General features: G+C 36.4%; 1 long non-coding RNA gene across 1 annotated transcript in view; it reads left to right on the top strand.

The window, feature by feature from the left end:
* The window catches only part of LOC140255263 (uncharacterized), a 56569-nt gene that overhangs the window by 36460 nt on the left and 2488 nt on the right, over window positions 1–17621 (top strand). The window contains exon 2 of the long non-coding RNA XR_011904444.1: window positions 3995–4123. This is a non-coding gene — a long non-coding RNA (uncharacterized lncRNA). The remainder of the gene's footprint in view (window positions 1–3994; window positions 4124–17621) is intronic.

Here is a 17621-nt window from a genome sequence, read left to right as displayed (position 1 = left end):
ATGCTCGTGTAAAAAGAGACTCAGGGTGTGTAGCCACTGTCTATATCTAATCCAAACTCTTCTCTCCTTCCCTAGCTGACCTCTTGTTGCAGGGTTTCACAGGTCCTATCCTTTATCATGCTGAGGATCCTTTTGTTTCCCAGTCTGTAGTGTGCATGCGAGCCTGTCTTGAGATCTTTTTTGCTTTATTTTCCATCTATACATTAGAATAAAAATGTACGTGCTAATTTTAGGAAACTGAGAACCATCATTTATGCAATGGTAATATGTGGATGCTTAGGCTAAAGTCAGAACCTACTGTCTCAGATGTAGCTGGGAATGTAGTGGGTATATTTATGTGATGCTATGCAGTACTATACAAGAATACCTCAAAAGTATTGTTACAGGCTTGCTCAGCTGTTTGAGTTTTGAACTGATCATGAATTTGAGAACACAGCCTGGATAAAGCACTGCACTTACACGGCTGCATTCTGTTGCCCAACATGCATCTGGGTTCCTCCACTTTGAAGTACATTGTGGATATATTGATAGAGATCAAGAGTTTCTCCTCTTAACATCTTGTCATTTGAATAGAAAACATGGGAAATATTCCATGTGACGTGCCATTCTCAAGCAGACAATGGTAAAGCACTGAGCTCTCTCAAATCCCATACTTGTGTTCTAACTACAAGTCTACACTACTACAATTTACTTGTGCTAAAATACATTGCATGCAGCCACAGATTTATGTAAGTGTTCAGTTCTGTACATGAAAGCTTTTCATCCTATTCTTTCTTTATTGGAGCCTGTTCATAAAGAGATTATGATGTTTCTATATAAGCTTTTGTATATTTAGTGTATTAGACATTTGACTAGAGTGAAACTGCTAGTTCAGCTAAAAAGAATTTATTGTTCCCTGACTTAATTAAAAGCATACAATTCAGGGTAACTACAACCCTAAAATGTAATTCCTCTCAGTTTGATTTCTCCAATTTGGGGACTTCATATCCTAATTCCAGATTTCTATATGCCTTCAAAATACATTGAAAGATAAATATAGAAAAGGGTCATGAACATGCTTGGGTAATATTTTTTTAGCAGTACTTTCAAAAAGCTTTTTCTGAAGTCTGGAATGGTCAGATGTAGCTTGATGTTCTGCTTTTTCTCAGAGATGAATAAGGCTAGCTCTTAAAAAATCTGATGCAATCTAATCTTTTGATGTCCTTTAAGTCCAAAGAAAACAGAATCTTTCCAGAGGGAGGTCCAAAGAAACTCCAGAAAGAATTTGAGAGAGCTTTGAAACTGATAACCAGCTGGCTGTGAAGCAGCAGGCTGCTACTACAAAAAGTGCTGCAAATCTAATAATAGCCAGGAAAGAATGGTGAGCTGGCTTATGCTTTCAGAATATCTGGCTGTGTGTATCCCCTTCATCTGATACCTAAGTATTTCAGCTCAAAGACCACCTGTGTAAATGATTCCTTTCAAGAATGTGAGGTGTAGAGACATACCATGTAATATGTATTCTTTGCACTGAGGAATCTTAATCACCATATCTTCAGCTGATTGTATTCTGACACACAATATCTAAGACTATATTAGTCTTATTTAAAAAATGACGACTGCATATACACAGAAAAAAATTACTCCTCTTTTTCCTTAAAAAAAAATGAAAAGCTATACAGGCTTATGAAATTACATCATAGCTGAGCTTGCTCAGAAAATTGTATGGTATGCTTTTCTTTCAATATTTCTATTGGTCACTGGGCTCAGATGGGATGTGGATGACATATGAAAAGATGTCGTGAGTTAGGTCAGGGGTCTGCATGTTGCAAACAGTATTAGGTTTTATCTTTCCAGTGAGGATGTTGACACATATTCTGTCAGACTGATACCCTACCAATTTTTTGGTTAGTCCTACTTGCCTTGAAACTAGCTTAGTTTCTTTGTACAGTGCTCAGCTATGTCACGGAACACAATATAGAAGAGCTTCTCCAAAAGCAGTACTTCCTATTTCATTATGTCTGTCCATTACGTTAGAAGCAGATGTTGGTGGTATGGCAGTGGAAGTTGAACCTTACTGGTGATATTCCAATACATTTTGTTGCTGTGTGACTGATGGTAGCAGAGGGGCAGTCTGACAAATGGTATCTGATATGGAAGTGTGTATGAAACAAGGGTGTGTCACCTAAATTCCTCTATGCAGAAAAAAATGAAACCCATTGGCATTCATGGACACTTGCTGAAATTTTATGGAGGCCAAACAGTGGATGTGAGCACAGTGAGGCAGTGCTGTATTTCAGCAGTGGTGACAGCAACAGTGGGCCACCTCCTCTGGTGCAGATTTTAACAAGCATGGCATGCAGGCCCTTGTTCACAACTGGCAAAAATGCATGGCTAATGATGGTGACTACGTTGAAAAGTTGTATTTTATAGCTGAGAATTTGCTCTATCAAATAGTTATTGTGTTCTTTGAATCTGTTAGAGTTTCCATGCGTGTAAATAGGAGACATTTTTGGAGAGATCTGTGTACATGTGATGTCCATGCATGTTACTTTGCCCCAGCGGTAATCCAGTAGATTTAAAGGAAATTCCACAGTAACACATTCTAATGGAAATGACATTGCCGTGCATCTTTATAATACATGGTGTCACTTTTGGGGTTGCACTAACAGCTCTAGTTCTGCACAGAGAAATTCTCAGATGCTGACCAGAGATGTATCCCATTTCAATACCCAGATAGGAGAGGATGAATTACAATTCACAACTGTACAACTGTCCATGATGATACAACTGAAATTGCTCTTAGGATACTTAGTTAAAATAAAAGACCTGTTTTCCTTGGTTCTTCATTGTTCTCCATATATATATATATATATATATATATATATATACATATATTATTGAGTGAAAGTATGGAAATACATTTAGTATTAATTTATTATAATACAATTAATTTTAGTAGCACTAGTTAAAGATCAGGTACTTAAGGTTATTCATTTTTGTAACAGTTCTACTTGACAGATTGCCTGTCTGGATGTATATTTATGCATTGCAGAGTATTGCAATCTCTCAGTGTGCCAAGACCGTGAATAAGCCACCTGTGATTGTCTTGTTTGTCTGATGTTGTTTCTAACAAAAGTATGGAACTGATGATGAACACTGATAATGTTCAAATTACTGATAATTTCTTACCTGACATACTGTGGGAAATGGAAGACTGAATTCAGGTTGGAGTGGTGAGAAACCTGTAGTAGCTAACAGAATACACAGAAGTCACATCAGCATAGGGAATTGGATGAAAGATTACCAGCCCTTTCCCAGTCTTACTGAGGTTTATTTGATATTTCCTATCTACCGATACTGTGGTTCCACTCTATGTTTTAGTTTTGTTTTATTCTCTCTTTTTATTTTTATTATTAAATCAAGGTAATGAGTAGTACATATCGCTTTTGATTAAGCTGGTACCAAGTTTTATTTTTGCCTGTGTACACTGATTACACTGAGTCCATACAATGGGGCTGTGGACACAGGTTACCTAAGTAGATGCAGCACAGTACTCCTGCTGCTTGATCAGTCTCCCTGGTATTTGCTTTTGGTGCAATAATAAAGTAAAGCCTACTGTCTTCTGCATTCCTCTAGGCAATGAGGAAATTATTTTCTCTATTGAAGAAGAAAATTTATCCCTGTTGCACGTGTGTAAAACTAAGGCCATGCTACATTAAAGGCCTCTAGACTTCAGTATTTCTATCTGAGTTGTAGTTTTCATGTTACATTTCACTTTAAAATCCAGTTACGCTTTATGCGTCTGACCAGATTAAATAGTCATAAATGTAATGCTTTAGCTTACTCTTTAGATTGTAGTTGAAAGTCAAAATGTCTATCTGTGATTGGCTGCATTCATTTCAAAAATTATTTTCTAATAGGTTCTGTTACAAGGTTTGCTGTACTTGTGTAGAGCTGCTCCAAGGATTTCCAACCTCTTGATTTACTCCAGAACATGTTTGTGCACCCCTAGATTCACCCCATTTGCTCTGCTGAATGAAAAGGTTTTTGCATTTCTGGTGTCTGTGTGGAGGGATCAGCAAGTAAACATCATGTCCTGGCAGACGGCATCTATGCTCTGCAACTGCTGGAAGATAGTCAGGTCAGTGTTTTACCTAAAGATGGGTAAATAAAAATAACTATTATATATTGTATTAATATTGATGAGTGGTTGTTAAGCAGTGTCTCCTTGGACAGCACACCTTTGTTTCAGTTATTTTCAGTTGTAGTTGTGCTTATCATTGCTTATCTGCTGGCGCAGTGCTCTCTCACCTTTTAGGATTGAATTTGTTGTGCCTATTAAGCATCCCTTGGTACAGTTTTGTGTCTCATAAAGGCCCTTGAAACTGAATTTGATGTACTTGAGAATAATCTTGATTCCTCCAATCCCCTTGTGTGCAATTTGAGGAAACAATGGTATCTGCTCAAAATTTAGAAGAGAAGAAAAGCAGTGGATTTACAGTCCCAGGGAGAAGGTTGTAAACTCTTATTGGGGTGCTTATAGAAGGGCATAATCACATTGGAAAAGCAGAGGCACTTGAAAACAACCTTCAGATCTGCAGCCTTCAGGAGGTTGTTTTTTTTTTCTCTCTCAGTGGAAAGCAGTTCTTTGTAATACCCATATTTTTATACAATTAATTGTTTTTTCTATCTTGTTTTATTTTATAGATGATTATTTCAGATATGGCGGTGGTAAAGTTGAACATTCTCTACTAGCTTTGCAAATAGCAATTCTAACCTCGAACTGATTGACATCCATTGTTATAAAAAAAAAATTGGTAGATATGTAGAGAAATGAAAATGCTTGACAGTGTATGAATGCAGTACAGTTTTGGGCTGGGTTAGTTCAACATGCACGAGCCTCAATTAAGTGTGCTTTGGCTGAAAGACAGTGTAACTCTACTGAGTAGCCTTCTCTAAGAGGTTTTCAGTCTCAACCTGGGTTTTAGTGGACTTGCTTCCACATTACCAAAAATGAAATCGTTGTGCTTTCCACCTGTTTTTCAGTTACAGTAAATAATAAAGGGTGAGCAATCCAGTGATGTGGATTGATTGAACTGACAGTTCTGGCAGCAAGATAAAGACCTGATAGGAAGAATAAAGTTATTTGTGTTATATCCCTGCTCTAGCAGTAGAGGATTTTGCTAGTCGTAGTGAGAATCTGGAGCGATTCATAAGAATGAAACACCAGTCATCTGCCTACATGCATTTTCTGAGTATTAGTAGCAATTAATCTTCCTGTTGAGTATATTGACCATCCACATTCAAGCATTTGTCTCATCAGTGTTATGGAGTAGTTTATGTTTCATTCATGAGAGATAGCAGAAAGATACCTGTAAGCTTATCTTCAAGGGTCATGCTCAGAATTGCCAGGAGTTCCTCCCTGTTTCAGAAGTAAGGAAGAGCAGAAAACAGATGTAGCTTCAAAAATAGTCATGACTTGTGCAGCTGCCTGTGTTTCTTATTTTGAAATTAAAAAGTGAACAGATGAAAGATAAAAAAGATTTCCCTTGAATATGCTGTCACACCGTTGTAAATAACATGAATGTGTAGAATTGTTAATGGAAGAGTATGAAATACCCACGTTTGCTAGTAAAATGCAATGCTCCATTTGTTCACCGCTATAAAGTCAAATCATAAAGGGTTTCTGCCCATATAGTTCAATACCTGTATCATATAGCATCATGATTTATTTTCTTTTATGAATCAATTAACATGATAACTCAGAGAATTCTCATTAATATCCATCTGTCATGTTTAGGAAGAAACTTATGATGTGAAAAATGAGCCTAAAAAGGGATGTCATTGGACCAGTAATTAAAATGTTAGTCCATAAAAATTGATAAGGTATTGAAATTCCAGCAGCTGTAAAAAGCTTGTATCACATTGTATTTCTGAATTTCTGTATCACACTGTATTTCAAAAGATGGTATCTTTTCTCTGTATTGATTTCCCCTAGTTTCAGTTCCTTATAACTTTCAATCCTGTAAAAGTTAATATTGTCTAATAGTTTAATTTTCACCAAGTAAATGGTAGATTATTTTTTTTTAAAAAACCACTTAAACCAGACCCACCCAAATATAACTGGATTTATTATGTCTTGAAGATACCTGAAGTTAACAACCTATGCTTTACCTGAAATGAAATTACCTTTATTCACACTTGCCTCTCTTTATGTTCTTCAATCAAGTCTGATTATAAAAATAGTCTTAAGAGTGCAGAGGATATAAATATTTGAACTATAGTAAATGTCTTGAAATTGATAGTGAGATAAACTCTTTGACAGAGGATTTATTGTGTTAGACTTATGAATTAGAAATTCTTTCTCAAGAGAATCATCTTTTTCTATTCAACTTCTTTTTGTATAAGGATTTTTTTTATATTTCCTTTAGATACTTATTAGATCATGTCCACACGTTTCTTTTTACTCAAAATTGTGTTCTTGTGAGATGTCTCCTAAAATACATTCAAACTTCTTTAGCTTAATTCTTTTTCTTTCTGCTTGCAAGTTGAGAATTTTAATGGGGGGCTATAATAAATGTAAGTCCACTTTGTAAGAGCTCTAGCACTTACCCTTAATGCTTTTTCAAAAGGTTGATCAATTAACTAATACCTGTAGATGCTGTTCCTTGGGTGTGCATGGGAATTTTTCTGACAGAAGTGCAGCTTGGTCTCATGAGTAAAAATTGCTTTTTTGAAACTTCCATGTATTTTCAAACAGAAAGACATTTATAGGAAAAACGTCTGTCCTTAAATCTGGCACGTGTGAATTTACGCAGCTGGTTTTTTTATTGTTAAGCTTCAGTGGCACTGCCTAAAGAATAATATAGGTAACCTGAGTCAGACTGCTGCTTTTCACCAAGTAAAAGCATCGATTGGAATGAAAAACTTTCCTTAAGCATCAGATTCTATTTGGGCATTGAACTAAACTGAGAACTTCTTAGGAACACCATACCTTTGCAGTGAAAGAGGTTTTCATGTATGAAGTTTTTGTGCAGAAGAACTGATTCACTTGCAGACAACCAAGAACAATACTAGCACAAATGAAAATGCTTAAAAAGGTAGCAGCATGGTACCATTGATGATATGGCAATACAGCTTAGGTCACTGTAGTTATTGCTCTAAGACCAGGGCTGGCCTTGTCTTTTTCTGTGTGCAGACAAAGCTGGCTTGGGAGAAAAAGTGAACTCTTCTTACTCTTTTCTCTTCATCTATGACATCCTCTGTTGCAAGGAGTCCATAGTATTTTCAGAACTGTTTTTATCAACCTAGAGGCTGTAGGAGTCTATAGGCATAGCTTTCATGTTTACAAGAGCTATTAAAAAAACTAACCTAATGTAATCTTCATATCGTTAGGTAGTAGAAGACACGTCTTAGTGAAACTACATCCAATTGTTAGATCACTTACAACTCAGATATTAAATAAGCATTAATTGTCTTTGTATTAATGTGAATAAATTCATTAACACTGTGTGTAAGGTACGGTCTTCCAGAAAACTCCGATCTCTGCAAATTAGAAGCATCATACAGAGTAATAACAATCAATGAAGACAAGCTATGGATAACCTATATGCTAAGCTGTATTTGATCACTGATGAATTATCATCAGGAAAAACTGAAAATCAAATTATGAAAAAAGAGTATTTATCTGTCTTTTAAGATAAACATCAACTTGTCTGCCTACTATTTGACTTTTATTATATAATGTAGGGAGGCTCTTGATTAAAGGAAAATGTGTGATCAAACATTCAAGTATTCCTCTTGAGAAACAGCTGAAGCTCCCATGGGATATTCTAGTTCAGACTGGACGTATATTTGGTAATTTCAGCTATCCATTGTCTTTTCCACATCCTTGTCTATGGGTATTTACAATGTGAAGTTTCAGTGATTCTGACTTGGTGGTTATTTTGCATTTTTTTTTCTTCTTTTCTTAAGTTATTCACCTCACCACTATATTATCATCATAGTATCATAGTATTGTGCGAGTTGGAAGGGACCTTAGAGATCATCGAGTCCAACTCCCAGGATTCGAGCCCTCTGTATAGCAGAGCGGCACTTCTACCACTTGTGCCACAGGGGGGATTCGAACCCCGGGCCTCCAGTGTTGCAAGCGGCAATTCTACCGCTGCGCCACCGGGGCACACAATTATATTAAACATATTATTGCACTCCAGGGAGCACTTGATGCTCTAGGCACAGTGTTTTGTATGAGAATTAGACTATTTTGTTGTGTATGAATTTTTGTAAAGTGTTTATTACCTCAGGATCTGAGCACCTTCAAGTAGTACATTAAGTAACCAAATCTGTCACAGGTTATTTGCTTTTTATATCATTTCCTTAGACTTGCAGTGAAATATTTTCCTTTGGTATTGCTCTCTGTTGTTATTTTTAAGTGTGAGATCTATGTATTTGTCCTAGAGAGAGAAGGAAGGAAGACCTGTGATTTGCACTTGTATCAAAGTGTTGAGTTCTTTGTTCCCAGGGATATTCATCTCAATAACAATTCCCAAGTAAATAGGTGTTGCCTAGTTTTTGCAAGGCAGGCTCCTGAATTTTATTAAAATAATAATGATAATTACTAATGCTGATAATACAGAAATACATCGTTTGGCTGCTCAGTAAGCATGCCGTTCACAGTATTTTACTGTTCAACCTTGAGAGAAAAAAATTCCAACTTGTGATGTAATAACATTTCCTGGAATGTCAAATCTAATTGCTGAATTAGATAATGTGGTGAACATTACCCTTCTTTCTGAGGGATAAGCTTTGTTTCTTGGTACATATTTCTCATTTCTTGATTTCTGTAAGAAGCAGCTGGTAATGGTTATCTTTTGTAAATGCAGTTATGCATTCAGCTCCCCATATATTTGCTTTTGCATTATGTGCAGATGTACAGTATTGGCTTCATTACTATCATACATATATTTATGGGCAGTTATTGTCAAAAATGATATACTTAATGATATACCCATAAAGAAAAGATAGATGAAAACTAGAAACTAAAAAGAATGTTGTTTTTTTTTTTTTCATTCACATGATACGTTATTTGTTTTACAGAGTTTTCAGATAAAATGTTGTGGGGGAACTAATCCATTCACAGCTCTCAGAGAATTGAGTCAGAATGGTTTGCATTTGTATCTGATAAGGACTGTTGATCTCTCTCCATTCCCCGAATAGTGAATGCTGAGACTCTTCCTGCTCAGAAAGACTTATTACTGTTAGATTGGCTTTTAAACCAACCTAATACAGGTCACAGAGTGTGGTAAATTGGCAGCTACTCTAACTGATGAAAAAAATAATTGCAATGTGAGGCAGGATAAGTTCTAAACTAATTTGTCCTTAGCACAAAGTAGGTATTCTCAAATACTGAAAAAAAACTATGCTCAAGTACCTTGATTTTCTGCCTTGAAGTCAAAATATCCCTGGAATTTTTAGTCAATGTAGTGGCTATGCCTGAACAGCTGCATAATGAAATTCCAACATCTGAAAAACTTTCTTGTCTGTCCCCCTCTTAATTCAGATGTGTTTCTTTTCCAGGAAGGATGTATGTACAGTTAGGCTTGCTTTCACACCATTCTGAACCGTGTCCTTGAGATGTTTTTAGTGCTCTGATGTAGGGAAGATTTAGCCCAGTGTATCTGAAACTGAGTCATAGCATTAACTTTAGGAACTCAAAATCAGGTTAATTTCAGAAGAGCTCAGCATTAATAATGAGTATATTCAATATAAAAATCATTCAAAAATTATTTTGAATGCTTTTCTCAGATTTTAACGTGTGGTCAAGGAACTATGTCAGCTACTAACGAGACAAAATATATAAGGCATAGTAAGACATATGAGGAGATAATAGATTTATTCCTACTGCCTTACGCCATGAAAATTGTAATTGCTGATGGGAAAGTAAATGTGAATGAAGTCAGAAAGGGTTAAACAAATATATTGCCACTCTGTAGAACTAATGTAACCTGAGGAGCAAATTACCTTGATTTCTTTCTTCCAAGTAATTAACAGTGGCCAAATATGACTTGTAAAGAGGTAGACAATTCTAGGCAGCAAAGTCTTGAGAACTCTTCACTAATTCCAGGAATAATGCCTTTTAAAATGCCTGCAGATTGTTTCATCATAAACTTTAGTATAAATTTCCTTTCTACAAGACATAGTGTTTTGCTCTAGGAGAAGGAATAGTTATAAAAACTGAGGTAAATATCTGATGCAGCTTATGGATACACCCTGAAGCAGAACATAATATTTGCATAAGAAATGACTGACTTATCACATAAATTTTCCTATGTAATTTGCTAGCTTGCCTCAAGGGGGAACGTAAACCTGAAAGAGGGAGAAGTCAAACGTAAAAAAGGCATTTCTGCTCCAAAAGAACAGTCTTATCTAAGGGTTGAATATGTTGTATTCTGATAGGAAGGGGATTGTCTCTGTGGGATACATGGAGAATTTTGTAGGCAACTGTTGAGACTTCTTAGTTGAGATATTGAAGATGTATTCCCTGTATGTTATGCTGAAAAAGTAGGGCATCTTTATATGCATTTATGCTTCTTTAAAATGTAATTACAACTTCAGGGATATTAAAGAAGACAAAACTATTTCTATAAAGCTGAATTACTCAGAACTAGCAATGGTTTATCAGAATAATATGTCATAATGTAATGTAAAAAGTGTGTTTTAAAGGAAGAAGAACTGGTATACGTGAAGGGAAAATGTTGATTAATGACACACAGTCATCCAAGTAATTCAAGATGAAAACAGTAAAAAGTAAAAGAAAAAAATGGTGGCTGGCTGGTGGTGAGCATGCACACAAATAGATTACCTGAAGCTGAAAATAAAGCTCTACATTAATGACAGCAGTAAAAGAAAACTGCAGTGTGGGCTGGTAGAGCATGATACTGAACATTATTGCTTTAAATATTTATTTTTTGAACAGTGCTGGTTGGTGGCCAAGAAAATTGGAAACTATCTTACCACGCAGTATATTTTATTAATCACGGGGCTGGAGATTTTGCGAGCAACATCGCTGTGTGTGATTCTTGATTTGGAAATACGATGCCTCTTCTGCTTTGAACAGTCAAGGGTATTGGTGTGTGTAAGTTGCTGTCCATTTGAGATCACTAAAAAAGGACATTAAATTCAGTAGATTCTTGCCCATTTACCATCAGGTATGTTTATCATCGATTCTCATCTACTTCTTTCTGTCAGTGAGCTACACACAGCGCTACCTTAAATATCACTCTGCTGAGATCAAGCATCGTCAGCATGTCATCAAGTTCATGACATGAATGGCTTGGAGGTGTTTTCTAGAGAGGGGTACTGATCAGCTGAGACGTAATTGAACCTTGAGGTTATAAGACACTAAGTGGGGGGGATAGGATTTAATTTTGTAATTGTTACTTATTAAATTCAGCGAAGCAAAACCAAGCTACATCATTGATCCATTTCCCATCTGCAGTGTGAGTGTTTCTTCCCATTTATTCAAATCATGAAAATGAGGAAGTTGTTATTTCCATAGGATCGCCTGTAGTCTTGCACTGGAGAAAACTTATTCAACAATCAGCATCTATCTTGAGGCTCTGATCTATTTGTAAAATGCAGTCTGTGTTTTATGCTTGGTGTTTGTGCAGAATGCATAAAAGTTCAGACTTTGAATGATCCCAGTGGAGTCAGTGAGTCTACTACGACAACATAAAGAGTAAGTAGCTGCTGAAGTATCTTGAAATTGGTATTGTTTTTGTGCCTTATTGAAGTTGATGTTTGTACAGTTGTGTGGAAAATGCAGTGGGAGGGTCTGTTGAATTACTGCAGAGGGTCTTTCTGGCCAGGCTTTTGAGAACCATGCTGTGCTGGTCTCTGCTGGAAGCTGTATTTCGCATGCCTCACTATAGCTACATTTTCTGTCAATGCCAGAAGTGTTTTACTCGATCATCTTTCATGGAAATATAAAATTTTTGTAGTGCCAAGTGGTGGAGAAACAATGACATCCGAATCTCTGCAGTGCGTGATACACACATATCATAAACATATGGAAATATCTGTGACTGCAGGTGACTACCTCCAGCTCCTTTTAAACTAAACATTTGATCATTTGCACATCAGAAAGTGTCCTGCTAGCCTGTAATTCTGCAATATGGTGCAGTGTAGTTCTTTGTCATAAGGTTGGCCGTGAAATCTCAGTGCTAGCAATATATGAAACAAAATGACCCACCAAACAACTAAAAGCAGACTCCACCTTATTGAACAAGATGGATAATGTGGTAACCAATAGCATTATCAAAAGCAATGTGATGGAATCAATGGAAGGTTTAGAAATACTGCAGTGATTTAGCACATTCAGTTTTACAAAAGTTAGCTATTCAGATCAGGAGATGTTTAAGTGAATTGGAAACAAAGCATTGCAGATGCCAGCTAATGTATCTTCAGTTACATTCAGGAGAATGGCTACACAGTCTGAAACAGCAGTACTATTCATTTGAAGGCTGAGTCTAGTTCAGATGGAGTAGAGACCAACTCAGTATTGAAACAGCTTTGTTCGAGGCAGAATGTATGAGAAGAGATTACAAAGTCAGACTTGCAAAGATCACGATGGTACTACTGCCATGTATGCTTTGATGTGTCAAAGCAGACCTCACATCTGGATGCCATGCCAAAGGTTTTTTGCTGTGTTTTGTTTCAGAAACTTCTTTTTCCTTTGCTGCTGGAGGTGGTGGCATTACTCATGTAGAAGGTGGATGCAGTGGCTTTGTAGAGTACGGTGTTTTCAAGCATTAGGACAATATTCTGTCTGTTGTGGAATTCTGCCTTACTCTGATCAGGAGATGTAAAGAAATAAGATCATGGAAAAAAAAATCTGGCTTTCTGCATGTCTACCTGACACTGCACCATTCCCTCAGGAATTCAACCTGTACTGACAACTGGTAACACAAAGTCAGATTTTGAAAAGTATACTGTTGGCTAATATGCAGATGGATAGCCAGAGGGGCCTCCTGGTATGCCTGGGCTCGAGCTCTCGTGGAAACTTCATCCTAACTAAACTTTTGATTGTGGTTTACCAAGAATTCCTTCAAAATAAGAAAAACCCAGAGAGGAGCCTTAAATAATGTCACAAAGGAAAGAGATCAGCTGGTTTTCTCACAGTGCAGTGCTGTGAGCCAAGCCATCATTGGCACAACTATGGGCTGTATTCATCAGCAGCTTTATTCTGGAAGAATGCTTTACTATTGACTGTTCATCTTTTCAACGTCTGCTTCTTTCAGTCTTGTCTCATCATCTCCATTTTGCTCTCATCATTTCACCATGAAAAGATTATTGTAAATGAATTTTTTTAACACATCCTGTTCAGATTTAGTTGTAACTTCTGAAGCTTTAAAACATTTATATTGTTATCATCTCTCTACTGATAATATATGCTATAGACCAGGTATACAATACAAACTATGCACTAGCAGAAAAAAGTCAATGATACAGTGAAGCCAGCAGGGTTGGTGCAGATCATGAACCATCTCCCCTTATGTAAGGGTAGAGATTGAACTATCAGTCACTTCCATTCAGTGTGGCAGAATTGAAGGTTAATTTTTTGTTCCTCTCAGAATTATATTGAGCACCCAGAATTTTTGCTGACTTTACCTGGAGCTAAAATACACAGCAACCTTGGAAATCTAGTCCCTGCATCTTTCTATGGATGGTTGTTCAGGCTGCTCAGAATGGTTGTCAGGTTGCCCAGAGAGGTTTCAGATGCCCCCAGTCTGGAGGCATTCAAGGCTGGGAGGGGCTTTGAGCAACCTTATCTAGTGGTTGGTGTCCCTTCCTGTAGCAGGTGGGTTGGAACTAGATCATCTTAAACATCCCTTCCAACCCAAACCATTCTATGATTAGAATAATTTTCAGTTAAGATGCATTGTCTGGACCAGAAATGTTGATGTAGTACTCTGGTGGTGTTGATTACATATATTGAAAAGACATGGTTGTTGGCCTACAGACATTAGGCATCTGAAATATCCATCTGGAACTACTGAAAATTTTGAGGAGTGGAAGTCAGTCTGGAGATGTTCCAAGGTTGTGTGGATGTGAGTTCTGTAGTTACAAGAAGTTTCCTGAAGTGTTATTTCTATAGCAAATGGAGAAACATCAGTAGTAAGCAAACCAAATTCCATCCTTTTTTTTACATGAGCAGATGCACACAAGTTTGGCACAGATTCCCAGACTTCAGCTGGCACCCACATTATTACCACACCCTCTGAAATAGAATAAAACAGTAAAATATTGCTCAAAATCAAGAGTTATTAGTGCCTTTCAGGATTTAATGATTTGTCATTTGATCGCAAAAAATCCCTGTGAATGTTTTTCTATGTCTGTTTGTCAGCAGAAGTGAGCTCTGGTTGTGACTCTTCACTTAGATGTTTTTATTCTGTTTTGCCTTGTGTGTTTGTTTGTTTTTACCTGGCTTGGACTTTCTCTTACTGTGCTGGTTGGGCTGAAGAAGGAATGAAGTTAGTGGAACTTTCTATACCCTTTAAGGAAGTGTCAGAAAAAAAGGATAACAGTTTTGTGGGGATTTTTTTGTTGCTCGGTTGGTTTGGGTTTGATTGTTTGTGTTTAAAAGCAGAGTTTTTAGTTTTGCAGTCTTCAGCGTCTTTGTTGTCTAAAACACTGGTCAAAGTCAATCAGTGAGACTCCATAGGAAGACTTGCTTGTTTTGTGCAAAGCTAAATTTTATCACTTTCATCTACAAAGAGAATTGTTCTTGCTGACATGTGGAGGGCCTTTTACATCATCTTCTGTGCCAAAGCTGCAAAAAGACTGTGGCTATCACACTTAATCTGTCTATCATCATCTTTTGTATTTCCTGACTTTGTTCATCTCTGTTTACTTTTCATCTACAGCCTGGTTTCAAATTTTCACAACACCAAGTAAATCCAGACATGTTTTTTTTTTTTCCTATACTGTTAATAACCTGATCAGATTATTCATATCATTTTTTGCGCTCTTTTGCAAAGCTTTTTAAGAAATGTTTTTTCATTAAATTGTTTGTATCTTTCTCCAGGCAAGAAAGAAGATCTATTTGAGATCTTTCAGTATTTGTTGCTTTGTTGTTTGTTTGTTTGAAAACATTTATTAATTCAAAATGTTTTCTTTCAACTACATGTCAGTGTTCTGCACAGGTTATTAACAGTAAATCTGTTCCTCAAAAGGTAACACCAATTCAGTAATAATCTTTAGACCAGAATCTTTGCACTGAAAAATTAAACCAGAAAAGCTTTTTGCTTAGGCTCACTGGAAAATCACGTTGATTAATTGCAATGTGCTTATCAAAACATCTGCCCTTGAGAACTGGGCTGCAAAGTGATGCCATCTTCATGCAGAGATTACAGCTGGATATTCTGATGCCATCTACTCCACTGTCTGATAACATTTTTTTTTCTAATCTAACCACATTATTCTTGGATTGTTTATAACTGCATTATGATGACTGCTTTGCATGCATAGGATGAGAGATCGTTGTTGTACTTGAAGTGTTACAAAATACTTGCTTTCTCCTAGAGACCTGCACTTTCCATGCAAGTGGCGCTGCTAATGAAATATCATAATATACATGCTTTTTGATCCAGATCTCATTAAAAAATAAAAATTAAGAAAAAATGCAAATTATGGAGAACTAATTCTGGATGAAGTATCTAGAACTACACCCACTTTTGCTTATTCTAAATTGATTTGCCTATTCACAGTGTCTTTACGTTTCACAGGTGTCTTGTGATCCACTTCATATCTAGACTTGTTAACTGTGGCTAAGAGTGGCAGCAAACATTCAGATGGCTGTATGCAATATAGTATGGGAACAGGAATATCAGAAATGGGGGCTATCTAGTATATAAGATAGTCAGTTAAGTCTTCCTGTAAGCCAGAGAGCATTTCTAACTTATCTCAAATGGGAACAGATAAAATAACAATTTACCTCATTACCAGCAAACAAAACTGTCCTCTATATAAAGGCTGACCCTTTGAACAAGCTTCAAAAAAGACTTGCACTCCACCTTTACCATGAATTTGGTTTATGTCATTTAAGCCCACCTATGTCTATTATTTCCATAGCATTTGCACACCTCTGGGAATTATAGCAGTCCAGAAGTGAGATACTGTGAACATGTAAAATTTATTTTCTATTAGAAATTGCATCCTGCTCATGGATAGCAAAGCACTATATTGATTGGTTGGGGAGCCATTAAAGGTCTCTGATTGTACAATCAAGAAAGTCTCTATGGAAAATTGTCACAGATATTTACTGATTATTTAAGGCAGTGAATCATTCTAATACTCACTGCAGCCCAAAATATAATAAAGGTATTTTTCTGCTAATTTATTGTGTATCTGACCATGTAAAGTAATGGAGACTTCCCACATATCTTGCATTCAAAATTTTGCTCAGAATGGTTAAAACGGGTCTATCACCTGAAACTGATGTGAAATGAGGCAGAGCTGAATAGTACAGTTACAGTATTGTGATGTTGAACAGACAAGAGAGAAGTGTTCTAAAGAACTCAGAACCATTTCCTCTGGAAACTAACATTTTTCAGTGCTGTGGTGTGCAACAGAACACAACTAAATTCACCAAGTAGGACCAGAAAGAGCTGTTCTTTACAAAAGAAAAGAAAAGAAAAAACTAACTGCATTGCAATAGGGTTCCAGTTGACAGGTTAAACAATGTCATGTAAAAGCTGAATTTAGCATAGATTCTCAGCACACACGTTACAGTAATATAATGGAATGAATCTATTTTTAGCCAACCTGTATCACCTCTTGAATCCCTCTTTTTGACCTAATACTGAGATAGAGACCTTTAATTAAAATGGTTTATTATAAGTGAGTTCGAGTGCACAGACAGAGAGATTAAGAAGCAGCATGCAAGCAAATGAGAGCATAATAACCGGACAGAAATGCTCAGGTTTTAATAGAAGGAAGTGACTACCCCCAAAAAACTCTCCGGTAGAAACTTTTCATTGAATAAATGTCCCTGTGTGTAATGGCAGATACATTATAAAAAGCTACACATGGGATTACCCCTAATTGGAAGCAGGATAGCAAAGACTTTCTTTTGGTAAAGGTTTAATTACCTGGACATTTTCTAGCATAAGTACTGTAACAAAAGGAAAGAAAGCAAAGAAAAAAAGAATTATCTGAAAGGAATATGATTTAAAAAGATGGATTTCCTAATTTTTAAAGTGGGATTGGAAAATGAAAACAAAACAGATGTATAAATTCAGATCTGAATTGTTCTGTGAAACCAAACTAAATTTCTGAACACAAAAATAAGCCAGTCCTGTCTCTGAAATTCATTTTACAAAGAACTCAAGTTTTAATTCTTACTCACGTGCTCTAAAATCTCTTGAACACGAAGTGCATTTTGCAATAATCATGTGCAACAGTGATCTTTGCCCTTTGCAAGCATATAAGGAAGAAAAATAGTAGGAATATAGCAATTTTGCTTTCTTTTTACCTAAGAGCTTTTCCAAACAGCTCTTAGACAAATCCTATCTTAAGCAAGATAAAAATCATTATCTATTTTAAACTGATGAGAGCAAATAAAATGGTTTGAATTCAAA

This window comes from Excalfactoria chinensis, chromosome 8 (genome assembly GCF_039878825.1).
Source record: "Excalfactoria chinensis isolate bCotChi1 chromosome 8, bCotChi1.hap2, whole genome shotgun sequence".
Lineage (NCBI taxonomy): Eukaryota > Metazoa > Chordata > Aves > Galliformes > Phasianidae > Excalfactoria > Excalfactoria chinensis.
This window is presented reverse-complemented; position numbering and strand designations above follow the sequence as displayed.